The 22105-nt window shown below is 40.8% G+C and overlaps 1 protein-coding gene across 4 annotated transcripts in view; it reads right to left on the reverse strand.

The window, feature by feature from the left end:
• Window positions 1-22105, reverse strand: part of ATP2B2 (ATPase plasma membrane Ca2+ transporting 2) — a 708548-nt gene that overhangs the window by 439141 nt on the left and 247302 nt on the right. For all 4 annotated transcript variants that reach the window (XM_043550962.1, XM_043550952.1, XM_043550956.1 and 1 more), the window contains one exon: window positions 21567-21674. The gene's annotated coding sequence lies outside the window, so the exon portion shown is untranslated. The remainder of the gene's footprint in view (window positions 1-21566; window positions 21675-22105) is intronic.

Here is a 22105-nt window from a genome sequence, read left to right on the forward strand (position 1 = left end):
GAACCGTCTCTGTGATAAGAAGTCGCTCATTCTCTGGTAATTCTCTACGCTCATTCCGTCAGTGGTTTCACTGAGACTACCCAGGAGGGTGCCCGTTAGTACCATCTCTGATGTTTTGTTTGTTTATTTACATAGGTGATGTGAACAAAACTGACAAACCCATTCATGTAGCCCACTGGACAACCAATTAATGGTAATGACTTTCAGCCACAACTGATAGAAGGAAATGCAGTGGAGCTGTCTGCTGCCACACCCCTCACTCAAATCTCGTAGCATCATGCATCCCAAACACTCACCCCCTAGAATCTCTAACACTGCTGACTGCCATTTCTGCTTTTCTTCATTAGCACAACTCTCACTTCACCACAAGAGAATTCGGGTCCCAATCCTGCAAGTGCTTAATGATGCACACAGATTATTGCCTCTGAATCTTACTCACACAGAGTGTCAAGTTAAACAAATGTACATGTCTGTGGTGTTTAGATGTTGCTTGTAATTATTACAATTGGGAGCACTGACTGTTGGGAGTCTGAAAGGACAGGAAACAGGAAGGAGCGGGGAGGCATTGAAGAGGCTGAGGGAGAGCTACTGAGGGTGCAGCAGCAGCTTGGAAAAGAGGTTTCCACTTCAAAAAATAAAGTCCTGTTGAAGTTTGTTAGTACCTTGCCTGGCTACTACGACAAAGTCTTTATGGGATGAAGGTCCCAGGACTCTTTCAGCATGTAAACACTGCAATACAAGACTGAAGGCCCAGCTCCAGCTGGCCCAGGTCAGCTAAGTCAGGCTTAGGCCTACAAAATTGCAGTGTGGACATTTGGGCTCAGGCTCTGAAACCCTGACAGGAGTGAGCATCTGAGAGGCCAGGCTCAGAGACACACACCCTTATCGGGGTTTCAGAACCAGGGCTCCAGCCTGAGCCCGAACATCTATCCTACAATTTTTAGCCCCACAGCCTGAGGCAGCTGACCCAGGCTATGAGACTCGGTGCCACGATTTTTCATTGCCCTGTGGACGTGACCTCAGTTAACTTCTCCCACCTGTTCTGCCTTACCATGCAATCTTCTCTCTTCCCATCCTATATCCTTCCTGCGTTCCATCCTCTCCTACACGTTTCTCTGTTCCTTGAACCAAATTTATCCTTTCACCTCAGTTCCACTTCCAGCCCCACTCAACAAAAATAGTATATTAGAGTTTGGCAAAAATTTTCTGTTAAAAATAGTAAGTTTGCTGAAAAATGCAGTTTTGGGGCATCCAAAACTATTAGTCAACTCAGGACATATAAAAAATAAGGAAAATAAATTCAAAGCCAAAACTGTTCATTTCAACATTTCAAAACAAATCACTTTGATGTTATGCTTCAAAATGGTTTCATTTCAAAACATCATTATAAAACAATGTTCAAATCATTTCACTCAACTCAAATTTTTTTTTGGGGGGGGGAAAGGGGGGGAGGTTTCCATTTCAGTGAAATAAGAAAAACTCACACAGAAACAGTCAGTTTGAAACTAAACACCTCCCCTCCTCCCCCAGAATATTTTATTATGGTTACCAAACTAAAAAAAAAAAAAAATCAATTAATTGCTAAGCCCTAATATTAATTGATTACCTAGCCTTTCCGCACTTCTTTAAAATCCATCAGAATGTATATATCCTTTTGGTCTACGCAGATAGTGTGCGCACACTTACATACTGTAGGAGGGTGACCACGCCCCTCCAGCCCTGAAGGGGTTAAAAGCAGCCCTGGAGAAGGCTGCAGCTGGGAACAGCTTGGCTGACTGGGGGAGGCAGCCACAGCTGGGGCCACGCCCCAATCAGGCCACAGCTGGCCCTTTAAGAGGGCTGTGGGCCAGAAGCTGAAGAGGCTCACTCTAGCCCTGGACTGGGAAGGGCTAGCTGTCTGGGAGCAAGGTACCTAGAGCAAAGCAGTGCTGGGGAAGGGCAAAGGGAGCTGGGGAGCTCCAGCCTAGTAAACCCTCAGGCTGCAGGCCTTGTTAAGGGCCCGAAAGGTACTGGGGCTGCAGAGGGACAGCCTGAGGATAGGCAAAGGCAGCAAGTCCTAACCCCTTGCCAATGATGAGTGGTCATTACACTGCAGTCCGCCCCAGTGAGCGGGGGCTAGCTGATAACTGGCAGTAGCCACTGAGGCAAGGTGGTTTAGAGAGTTGGGGGTTCCCCAGGGAGGGGAGACCCAGAGTGTAGGGGTACTGCTGGAGCAGAACCCAAGGGTAAAGGGCACTGGGGTTTGGGAGGGACACAGATGCTAGCAGCAGGCGAGACACCGGCCTGCAGAGGGCGCTCCGAAGGCTGTAAAGAGCTAATTCCTGAGACGACCAGCAGGAGGCGCTGCGCCAGTGAGTCCTCGTCCCACTACACATACATATAGCAGCATTCAGTGGAGTCTCAGTGTGAACATAATGTTTATGTACATGGCTGTATATTTGTAGCTCTTATCCTCCCCTCCCCTAATACACACCACCCGTTACCATCTGCTACCACTCTTTGCATCTTTGTCTATATTTTAGATTGCAAGCTCTTTGGAAAAGGAACTCTAGGCTTGGAAGGGGTTTTTCTTCATCTGAATGTATGGTACTTGGTACAGTTTTAAGTATGCAATAAATAATAGCGACATCATCCTCAGTCCCTCTAAAACATTAATTCCTGGCAGAAAAATAAATGCGACATAACTACTGGCACACCTTGAACTGAAAGTTAGCCAGGGTGAACCGAAATGCACTTTGCTGGTGCTATCATATGATTCTGGAGAACTTAAATTTTAATTCAAAAAATTTATGGCCCTTAGATTTCTTAAAGAAAACCATCTCACTTCTCTACGAAACTGTTTCCTACAAGTTTTATTTCCTAGTGCTTTGCTCAGACATTTTTCTCCCCTGCTAAAAATATTCCACTATAAACAGAATTTAATCTTGACAGGACAGGTTTTACCTCGGAAAACTATACCCTTCTTTTCTCCACAGAACAGGAATATGATCTCCTTTGCCTAAACTCTGCAGTTATTCCCACCTGCATGTATGGACTGTGTGATTGGGTGGTCTGTCTCTGTAGGAGGCTGCAGGAGCTTTTTTTGTCTTTTCCTTTAAGTTTAAGTTCTCTTTCCTGTTCGGAGCAGCAGGAGTGTGTGAACAAAGGTCATATAAAGTGTGAAAGGTAGTACATTTTTCTCTTGTTTTCATTCTTCTCTGTTAATCACTGCATTGTTCTCTCTCTTTCTGCCCTTTCTAGAAGACTAGGGAAAAGGACAAATAGAGAAATCTGTACTCAGGTGTACAAGTGAATGGTGGTGGTTGTCAGGCTATAAATTACTGGCAGATACAGATTAGCCAAACCTTGTTGGAGGCACAGATGCAGCAGGTTAGCAAATGGGAACAGGAGGCACAGAAAAGTGGCTAAAAAACACCTGAAAACCTTATGGGAAAAGGAGCTAGCTATGGTTCAGGGCTGTCTAATGCGGCGCCCCATTATTTTGGACTTAGATCCTTATGCTCTTATTCATTGTAACCATTGCTACGGTTTTGTTTCCTTTCCCTATTATGTGGAAAATTCAAATTCCATTTCCCTCCTACCTGACTGGAACCTATTTTCTTTATAAGCCAATCTAGACACTTGGTCTTTCACAGGCTGCGTCAGTGGAGTAACTCAAAGACTTCTGGCCTAATTCTGATCTCACACACTGGACTAAAGCCACTGACATCAGAGTTACATCAGTGTAAAAATGGAGAGAGCGAGCAAATCAAGCCCTCTATCTTAATTCCATCCTGGAAGCAGTGGGGTCAAAACCAGAGGCATTACTCCTCCTTGTCCTTCATTCCACATGGTTCTGACAGTTCCTGCTTAGTCCCTCTATTCAGCTCTGCTAGAGCAGAGGAGGAGGGGGAGGTGTTAATCTCCTTCAGAAAGCAACATCTGACACATAGCCAGTGGGTGATAATGGCTATATTCCAATAAATTGACATACCACCACTCATTTACAGTGAAATTAAACTTGACTACAGGAGGAGTGAAAGTGCACTGAAGTAATTCATAACTTACATTCTACTTCTGTATAAGCAGAGTCCCACTATAAAGTGATCCTCCTGTACATACATTAACAGGAAGAAAACAGTACATTATATTTTCTATATATGTAGTAACTGACACAAAGTAATGCACTACTGTTCAGTTCTCAAGATTTAATAACTAAAATCTTCAGCTAATTTAACCAATAAAATGGAAATGCATTCCATACAGCAAAAGAAAATTAAACTAAACATGGCAATTAGCAAATGTACTGAAAAACTAAAAATGAAGCATGCTATGAACATGCCCTAGCTTCCCACACATTCCTCCTCCTTGTACCACAGAGTTAAACCAGCACCATCATAACAGAGGGAAAGAGGGTGGCAGTAGCTTTATTTACATATAAACAATTATGTAACAGTAAACAAAACAATTCATGAGCATTACAGCAAAACAAAAACCACAGTTAGAACCTCTCCAGATGGGAATACCACCCAATCCCTAAAGGGAACCACATTCCATTTCACCCTCCAAGTTGCTACACACTTCCACCTTCACAGGGAGTAACTCATGCCACCCCGTACCTTCTACCCTAAAACAAAGGCCCAGTCTCTACTCCCTGAGCTAAGCTCATCTGTACGGTGTGAATCCTAAGAAGCTGAACTAAGTCAAAAACAAAAATGAATTTACTCTATTCTATTGTTACTCTGTGGCTTTTGGTAAACATGCATTTTACCATTAATATGAAGTGTTTTTATGGTCTCTGTTGTAAAAGATGCACCTTTTGTCAGAAAACAAAGAATTTCTGTCCATAAAGATGTTCCAAATGTCAAATGGTACATATTGCACTACAGACACTGCTTCACTTCAACCATAACACTACATCAATACCAGCAAAGCAATTTGCAGATCCAAGCTGAAGATAAGCCTGACAAGCTGAAGATAACCCTGACAAGCTGACAGACCATCCTTGAAAATAAATGCCAGTTCCATATCAGGGCCAACAAATGCTGGCATGTTTTTTTTTTTTTTTTCCAAATGAAAATTCCTCTCCCCAAACCCATCTCTCCAACTTGTGTTATTTCCAAGGCTATATGGGTTGTTTCATAACCTACCTAAAAACCCACAAGGCAACACAAGCTGAATTGCCTCCTCTCCTCTTGTAATCTGTGTCTATTTGTACAAGATTAATTTACGTATGAGATGTATACAGTAAATTCCCGTGCAGTAAATCCAAGACACTGACTAATAAAACCCAATTTGTAAGGCAGGTCCCTCTAATAAAAATGTGACTTGTTGGGTTTACACTTTCCCTCCATCTCAATTAGTTTACTATTCAAAGAGTATTTTGATAATATTTTCAAAACAGTGGCATCCATTCTTTATCCAGAACTTGAACTTATTTTAAGTTGTCACTGTATTACTGTACTGTTCGTCACATGAAGAAGAGACGAGGTGGGAAATGATCACCTGGTTTTATAAATTAAACTGGGCCTCAACAGATGAGAAGCCAAAGGGTAATTTGTCATATCCAATTAAACCAAGCAAGCATCACGAAGGGAACATATAAAAACAATATATGCAAACTATATATTCCCAATCAATGTGAGTGAAGTTACCATACTCTCAAATTCCTCACCAATGAATGAATAAGTTTAAAATCCAAATTTTTTTTTACCGTTCACATTTTTACAAGAGTTATGCACTCAATTGTGCAAGAACAAATCACCCTATAAAAATCCAGTGTGGTGACTTTCAGGGAGCGGGGAGAGGAGGAGGTTTGGTTCTCTCCTCCCCCAACCCAAGTAAATTGGGTTCTTATAAGGAACAGGTGAATTAATTGGATATACCAAGAATTTCACCCAGAAATCAAAATTAAACCCAAGTTCTTGTCTATTATTGTGCTCCTCTATATGACTTAATTTCTGTACTGCCAATTTATTACTATCCAACTGGAAGACATCTTGACAAATTGTTGAATAACCAAATGCAAAAAGAAAATATTACATGGAAATCAGTTCTGATGACATTCCCAGCGAAATTTTTAAATGGAAATATACAGATATAAAAAGGTTTGAATACTTATTTATGTGAATCAAACTTCCAGGCTTGTATGGGTCTCATGTCAATTTTTTCCTACTTCTGCATCATTTTTAAAAGCCTCTTTTCAGTATTTGTGGCATAAGCCCTTGTTGCAGTGCAGAGACAGGTATAGAAATGTGTGCAAGGAAAGGAAGACAGGATGCTATACAGAACTGAAGTGATTCCTTTTCATTCAAATTCATTAGAAAGTTTTAAACAAATGTTCATATGGTTATAACAATGCTATAGTTGCTTGTAATGTCAAGTTTACTATGCTTGTCTTGGAAAGAATGGGGCAGTCTATTAGAGGTAATTTTTTAAAAAAAACAAACCCATTGAAGGAATGAAAGAGGCCCATTTGTGGTTCATTACTATGTCAGCAACTCATCAGGCCTGACATACCCTTTACACCTCACACACTGTAATGATATTTAAAAAGTGGCATGTAATATATCGTTTGAAATCTAACAGCATAGTGTTCATTAATGTCACTGTGAAATGTGCATCCCAGTGCTACAAGGCAAACAGCTCACTGGTCTAGGGTAATGAGTTTCAAGGTGGCCTGACCAAGTCAGTGGTTATAGCCTGTATCTAACAGGCCTCATGTAAGATGATAGAAAATTAACAACTTACTGATCATCAATATTCTTGTATGATGTATGCACAGGGTGAGTACAAAAAGTTACGGATATGCACTAGAATTGTATTATTAAGTGTGTTTGGCAATCAACGCACAAGCACAGACTGCCTTAAATAAAGGAATGTGTATTTGATTCTCTGACCAGCCCAGTTTTCAGGCAAAGACAACGAAGGTCCATTTTTACATGGGGGAGGTTACATTTTTAAGGGGAGGTTACAGCATAGCATCCAAACCCAGCAGGAGAAAGAAGCTTGGTCTACGTTTTTCTTTTCAAAAAATACATTGCAAAAGTTTACTCGCCGATAAAGACGGGGCTGAACCTTAAGTGATGAGAAATTGAATCAACTGATTATTGTATTATAAAAGTGTACAGAGGTTTTTTTCTGAAAGCTAATGACACCCTGGTGATTAATATAGTGTTAATACAGACACTTCACAATCTGGATACTTAATGATATTATGCTTTAAAAATCTATGACCAAATAGGGAGAAACAGGTTCCCTCCTAGACAGCTATTTATCTGTCTCCTGTGTACATTAAGCATGGTGGGATCAAAACCATGAAAGCCCCATTTACATACAGGTGGAGGGAACCCCACAGGAAGTGAAGAATAGCATGAGGTCACCCTGCCTGTTGAAACAAAGTCATTGAACTTTGGAAGATAAGGAGAGACAGAAGCCATCTTTGGCATCCATCACTAGATAGACAGAAGGGAACAAAGATATAACAAACTAAGGGCTTGTCTAAACTTACATTTTATAGCGCCATGTGTATATAGCCATGCTCCCAGCACTCCGAGCTATTCCCCTTGTGGAGGTGGATTACCAGAGTGCTGGGAGAGCTTCTCCCAGTGCTCGCATGTGACCACACACACACTTCAAACTCTGCCACGGGAGCACTCCCGCAGCAGTGCTTTGAAGTTTCTAGTGTAGACGTAGCCTTAGAAAGATGTCCTTCACCAATGGGAGAGGCTGAAGACCAGTGTTCCCTCTAATGCTTCCCATGCATATGCAGAATGAATTTTGTTACATGCACCAATATGGAGGTGATGTGTGACACATCACCTCCATATTGGTGCACGTAACAAAATCCATGCGGTGGGGGGCCAGGGATGAGGGCCTCAGGGCTGGGGCAGAAGGTTGGGGTGCAGGCTCTGGCTGGGGGTGCAGGCTCTGGGGTAGGGCCAGGGATGTGGGGTGTGGGGTGCATGACGGGAGTCTGGGCTGGGGCAGGGAGTTGGGGTGAAGGAGGGGTGAGGGCTTTAGCTGGGGGTGCAAGGCTAGGGATGAGGGGTTTGGAGTGCAGGCTGCCTGGGGGCTACGGTGGGGAGAGAGGACTCACCCCAGCTCTCTCCCCCCGCAGCAGCACCTGGGCTCGGGGGGGTAGGAAGAGGCACCTCTCCCCATCACAGCAGGTCCGTGCTGGGGGAGAGGCATCTCTCCCAACACAGCCCTGAGCCCCTGCATGAGGCTTAATAGGCAGCTGCGCAGCCTAGAGGGCACTTAGCTGAAGGCTCTAGGGTCTGAATGTAGGTGAGAAACCTACTTATGTGAACGTCTTTCACTTGCGAATACAAGAGAAGCCAGAGCCTTGTACTTCTGTGGAAGGTCTGACTGAAGGAAAGTCAGCCATGGCTAGAAGAAGAAGAATTACTGGTAGAGAAACTACCTTGAACAAAGCCTGTACCTTGATAGATTGTTTCACTTTTATTTGCTTATAACGGATTCTAAATTTATTCCTTTTTTGCTCAGCATCACTTGACCTATGTCCTATTGTTAAAAAATGTGTTTTACTTTTACTATAAGTCAAGGCAGTGCTGTGTTTAAATGGAAGAGTGTATTTACCTCAGTTAAATTAATAAGCTGTGACGTGCTTGTGTGTCTTTAGAGGAACAAATTAACCTCTTTTCTTCTCTGAACTGTCCAGGAGAGGGCTGGACATTACACAGCATACAGCTTGGGGAAAAATGGGGACTGGGAGTGTGTTGGGATCACCCTGCAAGTAGTAACCAAAGCTCCTGGAAGCCAAAGTGGGGCTGTAGACACGGTACTAGGGTCAGAGCTGCTGAAGCAGGGCTGTTTAGCACACAGATACTCAGGTTGTGACTTGCATGCTTGTAGCCTGGTTGGGACCTACAGCAGCAAAACATTGTGAGACACCAGAGTTCAGAGTAAGTGACATAACCCCTTACTGGTCTAACCCCAAACCCAGTGACAGAGAGAACAACTAATTTATAGTGCTCTGTTGCCTTGTCACTTCAGAGTAACAAGACATAACACTCGAGTATCAAAGTGGAAACAGTGAAATGAAGAAAAGAGAGACCTGCTTTAGTGTTAAAGATGACTTTTGCATTGTGCTCAGACTCTGACCAATTCCACATGAAGGCAAATCCACTACAAATAAATCTGCCAGCCCTCAACAGTGCATACACAGGGGCTGCCAGATAATTTACACAAAATACAGGAGTGAACATGGGAAGGCATTACCTTCAACCAGAGACTAACCAATCCATTGCTTAGGAAAGGAGTTCTCCTAGGGGTTCTAGGAGAGGTATTAGGCGGCACTGGGGGGCATGTTGCCTACTGGTTCAACACTGGACTGGGTGGGATTCAGAAAAAACTTTAGTTCTGTTCCTGGATCTGCCACTGGTACATCACTTCACTGCTCTGCACCTCAGTCTCCTCTTCTTTACAGTGGTGATAAGGAGACTGACTTCCTTAGTAAGCACTTGGAGATCTACCAGTGAGAAGCTCCAGATAAGAGCTGGGTATTACTACTATTACTAATATATTTGAAATGTGACTGACAATTATAAAGGCACAATATTTCAGCCCCCACATTGCCTAGCTATTCTTCAACTTTCCTCACAGTGCATGAAATATGGCTCACAGACTCACTCACTCTACTCATCACCCTACTGCCCCCAATCAATATCACCAAGTGTTGCAAGGAGACCAAAGTTATGTACTATTCACTGGCAATAACTATCTTTCACACAAAGGAAAGTAATTTCACAAGTAAAGATCCAAGAGTGACCTCTGAGTTTCTCTTGAATCAAGAGAGATTGAATTCTAATGTATAGCCCCGCAGCAGGACTGGGATCCTGTGGGTCCTACAGGACCTATTGCCATAATAGTGGTGTGGGGTAAAAATTCAACAAACCATGCAGGAGCAGGTGGGAGTGGGAATTGCAGGGTAGGACAGGAGCGGGATTAAAATAGTCCCACACAGGACTCTAATTTTAATGTCCCAATGGATGACAACATACATGGTGAGCCATTACTTGAAATTTTCAAACAAAGCATAATTATTCATAGTGGAGCATTCCTTATTGTACAGAAAGAGAGATGTTAAACACAGATTTTTCAAACATCTCGGTTCTGGTCTGCTTTTCTTATCAGCAAGTTGTAACTGATTGTTATACTTTAGTAACCAACAACAAACAGCAAAAGACAATATATATTGGGACTATTATATCCACTGAGCCAAGTATGAGAATGAAGATTAAGTCATGTGCTCTGGATTGTTAATATGCACCTCTTTGTCATAAAGGGTTATGTCATTTACTTATACATGCTGACAATCAATTCAAACAGAAAAGACTGGTGCCTAGTATTAGTGTGTACCCTTGACAAGTCTCAAACCCCTTGAAACTGGGTCCTAGCCACTAGGAAATGTTTCATTAATATCAATTGCAAGCAATGTACAAGCAATGATGCCCAAAAGCCAGAGAAATCACCCATTTATGATTTAAAATGTAATCAATTAGGTAAGTGCCAAACTCAAAATTAAGGAGAGAAGTGAGCTAGTATTTTTTCTGTGGGTCATAATTAAACCCAGAACATACTTGCATCTGTGATTGCCTCTTCCACAAAGGCATCCAATGCAAATCCATGTTTCTAGAGCCTATAAAGCCACCTCCTGCTCACTAAGTCCTTTGTGTAGGAAAGCTCTTCTAAGGTGGCTGACATTTACTTACATTTCTCACCTTTACCACCACCTTGATTGGCTCACTTTGGAGAGAGCCAGAGAATTTGTGGGGAAGAGCATCCTAATGATTAAAGCAGAGGACTCAAACTCAGGACTGTAAGGTTCTATGCCCGGCACTGTTGTTGACTTATGTGTGATTTAACATTTGTGCCTCAGTTTACTGTCTCACCATCCTGTCACCACAAGCATGCTCATAAAGAAGTCATACGATACTCTGAGTAGGAAGCAAACTAAAGATAGATGAGCTTTTGACGTTTCTACTGCTGTTGAGTTTAGGTTGATCAAAGTTAAACTGCTTCAAACTGAATTAAAAGTATTGCATATTGTGTATTATAGCACTGCCTAACAGCTTGAGTGAATTCCTAATATTCCAAAGATAATTAGTCAGCTTTCAAGGTCATGATCAACAGAGATGAACCTCTGAAAGAATAAAAACTGCCAGAAAGCCAGAACAAGTAAACTGTTAAATATCGTTTACTTTAAGAAATTACTTGTCTCAGATGAAACCTTTAAAAACTATACCACGAAAAAATCTCTTTTCACTAAGGAACCTCCTGCATAACCTCTCTCTGAGAAATTGAGAGGTATTGTAGACGTGGGGAGTGAAAAGAATATACTAGACTTTGGTTGTTTGAGTCATTCGTGCGTGCGCACACACACAGGAGACTATATACTTTTTCTTCATTTTGTCCCTCCGGATGCCATTTCTTTCTAATATAGCACCTTTGATTCTAAAGATACTTTGCATTTTATCACTCTGTAACAAGTCCTTTTCAAGAGAAAAAAAATAAAAACCCCACATACCCTTCATATTGTGGCCCAGTGGCCCTTCAGAGATGTGTTGTAATGATGTGTGGATTTCAGAAATAAGTTTAGAGATTTTCAAACTCCCAGCCCCTCCAATTTATGCTTTGATCTTAAGTGGCATAGGTCATTGCAAATGTGCAAGGTTCACTGTAAGTCAGTTTACATAATATTGAATATTTGCTTTAGGAGCATTTCCTTGTTTTCATGAATAAGGATGTTATAACCAGGGAAAGAAGCAGTCAGAATACCGAGATTAAGAAGATTTTATTAATGAGGGAAAACACTTCCATTGTTGTTTGCATTGCAGTAGAGTGCTAAGATGACAATCAGGACTGTAGTCCTATTGTGCTCAGCTTTGTACAGTGTAGTCCCCACCCCAAAGGGTGTGCAACCTAAGATGAGCCTCCACAAGCCACTTTCACAAACAGGCTTGAAGACCACACAGTCTAAGGAAACAGGTCACTTTTACAGAATACTTCAAGCAAATCGTATAGTTAAGCAAATATCATAAACATGATTGGGACAGGAGGAGAGAGACTGGAAGGAACTGAAAATGCTAGAGAAGATGCTTCTTGTGAGCACATTTGTGCATTGGCCTTGGCCCTAACAACTTTTCACCAAAATACAACATAGTGAACATTCCTTACTATGTTAATTTATGACCAAATATTTCAGTTCTAAGCCAAGAAAAATCCCCATTCACTTCACCAAGAGTTTTGACTGAATAAAGGCTGAGTGAGGCTGCAGTCTGTGAAGAAAATAATGGGATGGTAAAAAGATTGAACAGAGGCTGCAGAATTGTATTTTCCTTCTGTTGCTCTGTCATTTTTTCCATAACTTTTTCAACTTTGAAAAATTTAGAGTGTGGCAAATAAAAACATGGAACGCTTGAAAAGCTACAGGGTGGCAGAGTTAAAAGTTGTCTTACCCTAATAGTGGCCTTAGATTCTCATGTCTTAACTACTGCAATCTTCTCCAGTTTGGTCTAAAAAAAAATTTATTTTTAAATTCACATCTTGCCACCCCTTAAGTGTAGTCAGAACATTGCTGCATACATGATCTTCTGGCTCACCACTTGGATTGCATCACCCCTCTCTTTTCATTGTTTGTTTTTCCTTTTAAAAGTTCTTCATGGTCTCTTCCCACCCCATCGATCAACTCTAATACAGAGTTGAAGCCTCCTGACATTTAGTACCACTACAAAACACTTCCTCCCTATACATTTTAAACTATATGTGCCCAACCCAAAGCCCACTGAAGTCAACGGGAATCTTTTCTTTGCACTGACTTCAATGGGCTTTGGATCAGTCCCTATATTTGCATTTGTTAATTTGCAGGATGGCTATTTGGGGGATTGCTAAAGTAGAGAACTACCCAAGATTTACCACCAGCTATAATCTCATTCACTTTAGTTACATCAGAGTGTATGTTTTGTTTTTCACCTTATAACATCATAAAGTGCATTGACAGGTAGAAATGTATGTAGTTTAACAAAGTAGGAGAAGAAATACAGTTTTGTTGTTGGAAGTTATGTCTGAGCCCACTGGGCACAGATTTCATTTCCATTTCAGTACAATATCTCAAGCTGGATTGACAGCCGAAGCATTTACAGTGGTGAATCACACATCTCCAGCATGACAGAATGCTATTTCCCAGAGGCCAGAGGAATGGTGGCAGTGTAAAGAATTCTCCAGTGACAGAACAAGTGGAGTCACACCCATCTCTGGAGGTGAGCAGGCACACAAGATTAGAAAAATGGAATGAGCAGGTGAAGAATGCTGGTCAGGCAGATCAAGGGGAATCCGTATAAAATCAAAGAGGCTGGTAAACTGGAGCAGGAAGATTTGCATTAATTGTGAGCTATAGTTTCCTATTTCTGTTTTCATTCACTTGCCCACCATCCAATTCATACTTAATGTACATGTCCAGTGCTGCTGGTGAACATGGTTTTATAAGCAGAAAAATCTTGTTTATTGCCATCAGTTTAAAAGAACACCTTCAAATTATTTCCTATCACATTGTGCACCTACCATTCTAATTTAACCTCAGAGAATAGGTCTGACCAGAGAAAGTAAAAACAAATACATTAATTCAGAGTGTGGAATACTCTCCTTTTTTCTTTCTCTGTTTAACACTTCGGGGCAATCTCCCCAACAAATAGTTTTCCGGCTGGCTCTCTGGCAAATCCCAGATGAAGTACCTGGATACCAGACATCAGCAGTTCTATGTAAGCTGCAACTTCATCTTCAGTATGTGGCTTGTGCCAGTTGCTTAGCTGGAAATCATTACAGAGGAACAAAACTATATTTCTTATTTTCCTCCACTTTTGAAAAGCCAATGCACTTAATAATGTTGAAAATTCACTGCAATGTAAAAACCTCACACACAGTTTTTCCTTTCACTCTGTCTTACATTCCTGTGCTTTTTATCAGTTTTCTAGATGATGGCAGTGACGAGAAGAAACTATCTTTTTTTATAAGAGTTTCCTTTTATCTGGAGATGGAAAAGTCCCCTCCATGGAGAGCAGCAAGCCTGATTTTAGATTTTGTAAAGTCAGTAGCAGACTCCAGATTTCTTTAAGGGCATAAATGAGAAAAGATCCCCTTTTGACTTTCAGTTTGAAGAAGGTTGCCTCTTGGGAATGATAGCTGCTTCCCCTCCCCCAAAAAATATCTGGGATGCTGTAGGTTTTCTTGACATCTGTCCAGAAAATCTAGAGTAAAAACCTAGCTTTCATTTAAGCCTGACCCAATTTAAACCTGGCCATAGCAAGCTAAGATTCAAGATATCACATAGTAGGTACCAGTGCTGTGCAATTTAAACAAAGCCATGCTGAGTTGCACACAGGGACCATCCTTGGAAATAGTGCTAAATAGCTTAGACCAAGCTAAACTAGGATGAGTAGCTCTTGCACCTTTCAGATATATCTGCTGAACTGGGTCCTGCAGGCCAAGATACAGGAGACTGATTACTAGATATGGAACAACCTGACAACGGGGGGCGGGGGGAGCTGTAGGAGGAATTGCTGGTATCGATAACAAATGATTGGTGGTTTTAGAGAAAGAAGTGGAAATTAACATGAAGATTAAGGATTAAGCAAAAGAAGTGGAAGCACCAAAAAAAAGTCACTAGAACTCAATCATGAAAATTAGATTAATAAAATGCAAATCTATGATTATTGTTCAACACTTTTCATTCAAATAAAACTCCTAAACACTTTGAGCTATAGTAACTGGCCACATGATGTACAAAGCGGAGTATCACTTTGCTTACCACTGAAGCACCTTCACCTATGGGGGTAGAACACAGCAAGCATTCAATCGTGCAAACTCTACAGTTTAAAGAGCAAGTAGTCTAAATACCACGATCTAGCCCTCTATTTTCCTTTCCTAAGATGGTCTCCTATTGAGTATTGGAGAGTACAATTCTACGGAGGGGGCTGGGTGGAGACAAACACGACAGGAGGGGTGCTGCCCAGATTGCAGCTCACGTCTGTGTGTATACCACCAGACTGCTCTGCCCTGGTGTGGCAGAAGGCCAGTGCCAAAGGGGATGGTGGGGCAGAATCTTAGTCTTGCTCCCCAGGGGTGTACAGGTCAATAGGCCTTGCACCCCCAGAAGCAACTGCTACTGTGAGAGCAACTTGCATGGTTATGTTGAGGGGAGCGGGGGGGGGGGGAGAAAAACATCTTGTGCTCCCCTGAGTTCCTGTGTAAGAGCCTCTTGACATCTGTCCCACTGTAAATAACCTCTGTATCCCAGGCCAAATTCCAACTTGGGTAACTGCCCCTCTTGTCATTTTCAAACAGCTTTCTTTAGTAACAACCATGGTACTTCAGATACAAACATAAGGAGGGAATGAAAATTCAAGTCACTGCCCCTCACTCAAAAGCACAATGTTACAATACATTATAGGACAATTGCAATTATCTTCATATAATCAGAACATTTTATAGCAAATCTAATAAAAGGAGAGAAGGGACTCAAAATAATTAAAACTGGTAAGAAGTTATTAAACTGGATTTTAAAAAGAAAAGCTGAACTTGCACCCAGCTCTATTAAAAACCCTATGGAATCTTTAACAACCCGAATGTCCCAGGATCCAAGTTTCACAACTCATTCACCAGAACAGGGATCACTAAATATCTAGTGCGAGAGCATGTTAAAGGCAAATACACCAGTCACTCAACCACCAGCCCCACTTTCCACCATAATCAGGATTTTCATTGGTGTCTCATCTGATTACTAGATTCTGAATCTTGCTCAACTTGTGAGCACCGTTAAGAGACCATGTTCAATCCAGGCACTCCAGTCAGATGAAAAACAGTACGCTTATACAGTGTGACAAGGAAAAAACAAAACACAAACATTTGTCTTTATGATAATCTCAATGTCATTTTCAATGGCTAGTATATGTTAAATAATAATCAAGACTGCTAAGAAGGCAGAGAAAAGACATTAAAACAACATGGCAACATCTTGTAGCTTTTTTTAAAATAAGCATCTTATATATTAATTTCACGCTTGATTCACACACACAAAAATCAGTGTTTGAGTAACCCGAACAGAAGGCTGAACAAGGGTAATTCTAAATATTGTACATATATTTGTGTAAGAAATACAGCAGGGGATACAGTAACACACTTTTGATCTATTATAAAAGGAACCCAGGACCTTGCCCCATCTTCAGCACTCAAAAAAAAGAGTGTGCTTTTGTCATTTTAAAAACCTATTAGGGAGTAAAACATAATAGAGAATACCAACCTACACCCACAGCACCAGACAGAACCAGGGGGGAATAAACCTTTCTAAAATTAGTCACAGACCACATCAGTTTCATATGCTACCCCTCAAAGGTAGCATATTGGTGAGGTATAACTAAATGCATGGAAGAACTTGTCTAAAGAGACCATGTCTAAAAAGCAATATGTACACAGTCAGAATATCACCTAGCAATTTTTAAGGAAACATTACAATGAATAGCATTGTATTATATAGCCAAAAAGAATCATCACACTGTGTGCCATAGTGGATAGAGCATTGAACTGGACCCAGGAAACTTGAGTTCTATTACCAACTCTGCCAATGGCAGGCTAAGTAACCTTGGGCAATTCCATTTGCCACACTATGCCTCAGTCTCTCCCCTCCCATCTGTAAAACAGGGACAATAATATCAACCTCTTTTGAAACGTGATTTGAGATTTACTGATGAAATGTGTAATACTAGAGCTAGGTATTACTTAGCACCATACCTACCGTTATTGTCTCTTTAAACCTAACAATGGCATAGTATTAAAACTCTTGACCTATTATAAATAAAACTGATTTGAAAGATTTAAATTATTTTTATATGATTTGAAAATGTTACCTTTGATACCAGTAAAAGTAGGAAAAAACCCACAGAACTGATCTTCAGATGCAGCTGTTCAAAATGCAGGCGTGTACATTTGGATTCCTAACTTGCGTATGCAATGACCAGAAAGGCAAATCAAACAACTGCAGGCACAGAGGCACCTACATTGTTCATAACTCATCCGAATAACTGTTCCCATATTTGCACACAAGCCATGAAAATTGGCTGGCTAGCACATCTTCCTCTTCCCTGCCAAACACTGGAGATTGGCACTCTAAAATATTTAAAGATGGACTATCATCATAGAAATTTAAAACAAAAGAAAACACAAAACTACACAACAGGTAGAGGAAGAGTAGTCAGGGACTCTCTCATAAGCCAGGTCTACACTACAAATTTCTGTCACCATAGTCGTGTCAAGGGTGTGATTTGTAGTTGACATATTTGTGCTACCAAGGCCTCTACTGTAGACACAATTATACTTGCAAAACTACATTTCTGCTGATGTAGCTTGTTTTGCTTGGGTTGGCTGAAATAAACTATGCTGATAAGGATGACAGTTTTGCTGGTATAGGCTATATCCACACTAGGCGTGCTTTAGTAAAATAGTGTACTGGTCGGTATAAGCACCCCTAGTGTAGACCTGGCCTTACTAAGTGTATGTACAGCACCTAGCACAATGGGTTCCTGATCATGGTTGTGCCCCTAAGTGCTACTGTAAGGGGTATCATAAATAACATTTGTGTCAAGAGAAAATAAGAGAATATGTGAAAACTAAAAATAAAGCCTCAGCTTCCAGAGTCAAGGGCAATCAGCGTTAGCTACAGGCATTGTGCACCAGCCTGAGCTTTCAGGTGGACTTCCAGGAGAGCCCCATGTAGAGTGCAGCCTGACCTGGAGGTGAAAAAGACATGGAATATTGTTGCAAGGTCCAAATTAGAGAGAAATGACTACAACCTCTTTGGAAGCTGCACACAACTGAAGGCACTCAGAGTCATCACTATCAGTCTGAGAAACAAGGAGGACCGATGGGTCCACTAGGACTTGAGTCCAAAAACCATTCCAGTAAAAGGCAGGTGAACACTCAGTTGTTGATGCAGATGCAACTGCCACCCATTTCTTCAAATGCTTCCCAATACCAATGAATGTCCCTCTGGTTTCTTTGGACTGAGTTACAGCTTTTTAGCAAGAGGCTTGTGTAATTAGACACTGCAATCTAGATTCCACAAAGGGGAGACTGCAGTCCAAAGCATCTCCTCATCTCTCCCTTAATGACTTACACAAACAGCAAAAAGAGTGACACAGTGAAATTCCTTGGATTTCATATATGAGGCACTTTGGAAAAGAACAACAATTACAGTACATTACCCTCAGTGACCTTGATGAGGAAGAAGTAACCCCAATAAACTCATTCCCTAATCTGAAAATCCCACAGGCAAATCAGCAGTACCTCCTGATTAATGTTATTTAAAGCTGCAATGGAATCAAATGGATACATTTCTGAAATAATGTATTCAACTCTTGATATAAATGCAAGTTTCAGTTCTTCAGTTGGGGGGGAGGGAGGGAGAGAGAAAGACGGAGACGGGGTGGGGGGAGAGAGAGAATTCTGTAGAATCCAGATAATGTTGGGGCATTAGCCCACTACATCTTAATGAACGTCCCTAAAAATGAGAGCCTCAATATTGTGTATTATCATGAGAAACACACAACTTTGTTTCAGAGTAGCAGCCTTATTAGTTTGTATCCGCAAAAAGAAAAGGAGGACTTGTGGCACCTTAGAGACTAACAAATGTATTTGAGCATAAGCTTTCATGAGCTACAACTGTGAGCTGCAGCTTATGCTCAAATAAATTCGTTAGTCTCTAAGGTTCCATAAGTACACAAAACTTTGTTTAGGTGATAACATTTCAAACTCATCTATGTTCCTTTACAAAAATGTTGAAAGAGTTGAATTTTTAAAAAAAATTGTGTCTCCATTTTCATAACTGAATTACAAAAAGCTCGTTCCGTAATAACAGTATTTCTTCTTTAAGTCTTTTAATCTCCTATGGACAGGCATTTAAATGTCTGACTACTTAAATATTATTGAGAACTGTTCATTTCAGGAACATATAAAAAAAACTGATGTTAGATAGTGGCAATTTTTGCTCCTTACCCTTTATAGAACCCATTAAAACCCTTCATTAAAGCAATATTGATAGACTACTGCTGTGAAAGAGATTATGTCAATTAGTAGTAGTGTTTAAAACACTGCATTTATTAAATAATAATAAAGTTACTAGCATGCTCTTCATGAACACATTTTTTCTCCTGTTTTAAACTGATAAAAATATAGACAGACAATGATTAGGATATGCAAAGTTTAGATTAAAATGAATTTTTACATACATCTGTAAAAAGCAGCCAGACTAGAAATTCGTCAATAAATAATTTTGAATCCATCTGGAAACATTCACAGTGGTACCTCCTATTAAAAGTAAATTATATTAAATGGTGAATACCTATATTACACAAAATATAATATGTTTGACAGTTTAGTATTTACCCTTAGTTTTTCATACAGATAACTACATAACTTTAAATTGGTATTTGCATGTTCTAGGTATCCTGTTTAGTTATTGTAGAGAAATTTAGGTAATACCGAAAATACTGTGGTATACTTACCTATTTATCTAAGGCAAAAGTAGAAAGGTTGTCGGGGGGGGGTGGGGTGTTTTTTTTGTTGTTGTTTTTATGGTGACCACTAAGACGGTTTACTTTTGCATAATTCATAATGGCACATTTTAGGAACAGAAAAAGATTACCCTGGAGCAAAGGTTTAATGTTGCCATGTTTCTATGTGAGTTTAAGGTGCCACAGAAAAGATAAAAGTTAAGGCATTCGTAGCAATGTTTGTGGTCACGTTGCATGAATGTAATATTTTCTATTTGATATTTTTCTTAAAATTTTTATCTTATGTACAATTATCCATGCTGTTAAAGATCTATAATAAACACTTATAGAAGTACACACACCTAACAAGGGCACATTAAAAACAGCCCAGTTAATGTTGCTGCAATACATTGTGATGGGAGTGTACTAACCCCACACTGAAGAAAGAGTTAAGGAGCTGCTCTGGGCCCAGACATCACTGGCCCACCACACCTGCAATGTGTGCATAAGCTGGAGGGGTGGTTAAAGAGGATCAGACTGAGTAGCACACTTGTTGGAGGCAGCCCATGCAAGTGAGCAGACCTACTGCTGCTGGGGCCCCTGACTATCGATGGTCTAACCTAACCGGCTGGGGAAAAAGGACTCTGAACATTGGCAAGGTCGGAGACTCCTTCTTTGGTTTATTTTATTTACATGTTTTTGCTTTACCCTCTTGCCTGGGAAGACTGCCCCACTGCATTACTTCCTTCCAGCCACACAGGACTACAGGGTTCAGCCACCTACCTTTGGACTCTGAATCAGAACCTGTTGGAGACAGTGGGCTGGGTTCCCCTACCCACCCTCGATGGAGCTGGAGGCAAAAAGCCTATCAGGGATTCAAGATTAGGAAGACCCCATATCCCAGAAAGTCTCAACTCTGAGACTTTGGCTCGGCAAAACCTGAAGCCCCTTGCTGGGCAGTAGAACTAGTCATTGTTGGACTCTTTATGTACCCCGAAAAGGGTGGACAACTCGTGGCCCAGCCAGAGGGCAGAGTCACAAAAGGTGACAGACCACTGCAGGGTCGGAGCAACTATGAACAGGGAGCCTCATAAGTACCCAAACAGCCATACTGGGTCAGACCAAAGGTCCATCTAGCCCAGTATCTTCCGACAGTGGCCAATACCAGATGCCCCAGAGGGAATGAACAGAACAAGTAATCACCACCACTGATCTATCCGCCGTCGTCCATTCCTAGCTTCTGGCAAACAGAGGCTAGGGACACCATACCTGTCCATCCTGGCTAATAGCCATTGATGGACCTATCCTCCATGAAGTTATCTAGTTCTTTTTTTCAATTCGGTTACAGTCTTGGCCTTCACAACATCCTCTGGCAAAGAGTTCCACAAGTTGACTGTGCATTGTCTGAAGAAATACTTCCTCAAGATAGAAGAGCGCCTGTCACACCCTTGCCCAACCACTAGATGGCACATATGAGGAGCTGACCCCTTCCCATTGCAGAAAGCAATGTAAATGGTCTAAAATCCTGGTGAAAAACAAAATGGCAGGAAACTAGAGCTCTAATGGTTATTTGTGAGGTGCCATTAAGAAGTATTGCAATCTCTTCATGTTTTCACTTCGCTTTACATTTCCTGCCCTGAATTCTTTAGCATTGGCCAGTACATAATTCATTACCAATGCAGTCTCTCTCTCATATTTTATACAACCCAAACAACACTGGTTTTAGAATTTTTTCAATCTTCCTTTTTTTGTGTCTACCTTTTAAAAAATAAAAAGAAAGCAGATTAATTCTCTAGAGCCAGCAAGTTTCTCCTTAAATAACATGGGCCAGTGTGGTATTATTAAATGGAGGGATGTGCTGATTTGTAGCATGGTAAAGTGAATAAACCGCTCATTTGCTTGACTGATTTCACTAAACTGTCAATCAAGATTTGATTTACCAAGAATAATTGGACTCCCCAAGGATTCTGGTTAAAGCATTATAGTAACCCACACTGAAATTGTGAACATTAAACAAAAACTCACAGTATTGGCTTCTCCTTATAAAAATGAATGAATGCTTCATAAACAAGGATGCAAATCACACCACCAGCTGCTTCTTTCTAGTCTAGTTAATCAATCTTGGCTTCAAAACTGGAAAGAAAAAGAGAAAGGGGAAGGGGGGAGGAAGCAACATTAGCAATGACAAACCCTAAAAGATTAAGCAAAGTAATAGGGCAAACAAACAAAAACTTCCATTCCATCTGGGCATAAATATCCAGTGCCATAAATGGTTACATATCATTATGTAGTTATGTAGTTAAAAAGTTCTTAACCCTGTGGCATAAATATTTATACCAGTGGCTTAGAACACTGTAGCCTTAATATCACCCAACCCATCATATTTTAACAAACAGTATGCGTCACCTACATACATTTCTTTTGGGGCTAATCTGACTGCAATTTGCTGTTTTGGTTTCGGTTTGTTTTTTTAATTGAAAAATATATGTGTATACCTTCAACAATTCAAACCCCAAAGCTGGTCCACACTGTGAAGCTATGCAACATTACTCATATTCGGTACT

This window comes from Chelonia mydas, chromosome 7 (assembly GCF_015237465.2).
Source record: "Chelonia mydas isolate rCheMyd1 chromosome 7, rCheMyd1.pri.v2, whole genome shotgun sequence".
In the NCBI taxonomy this organism is placed as follows: Eukaryota; Metazoa; Chordata; order Testudines; family Cheloniidae; genus Chelonia; species Chelonia mydas.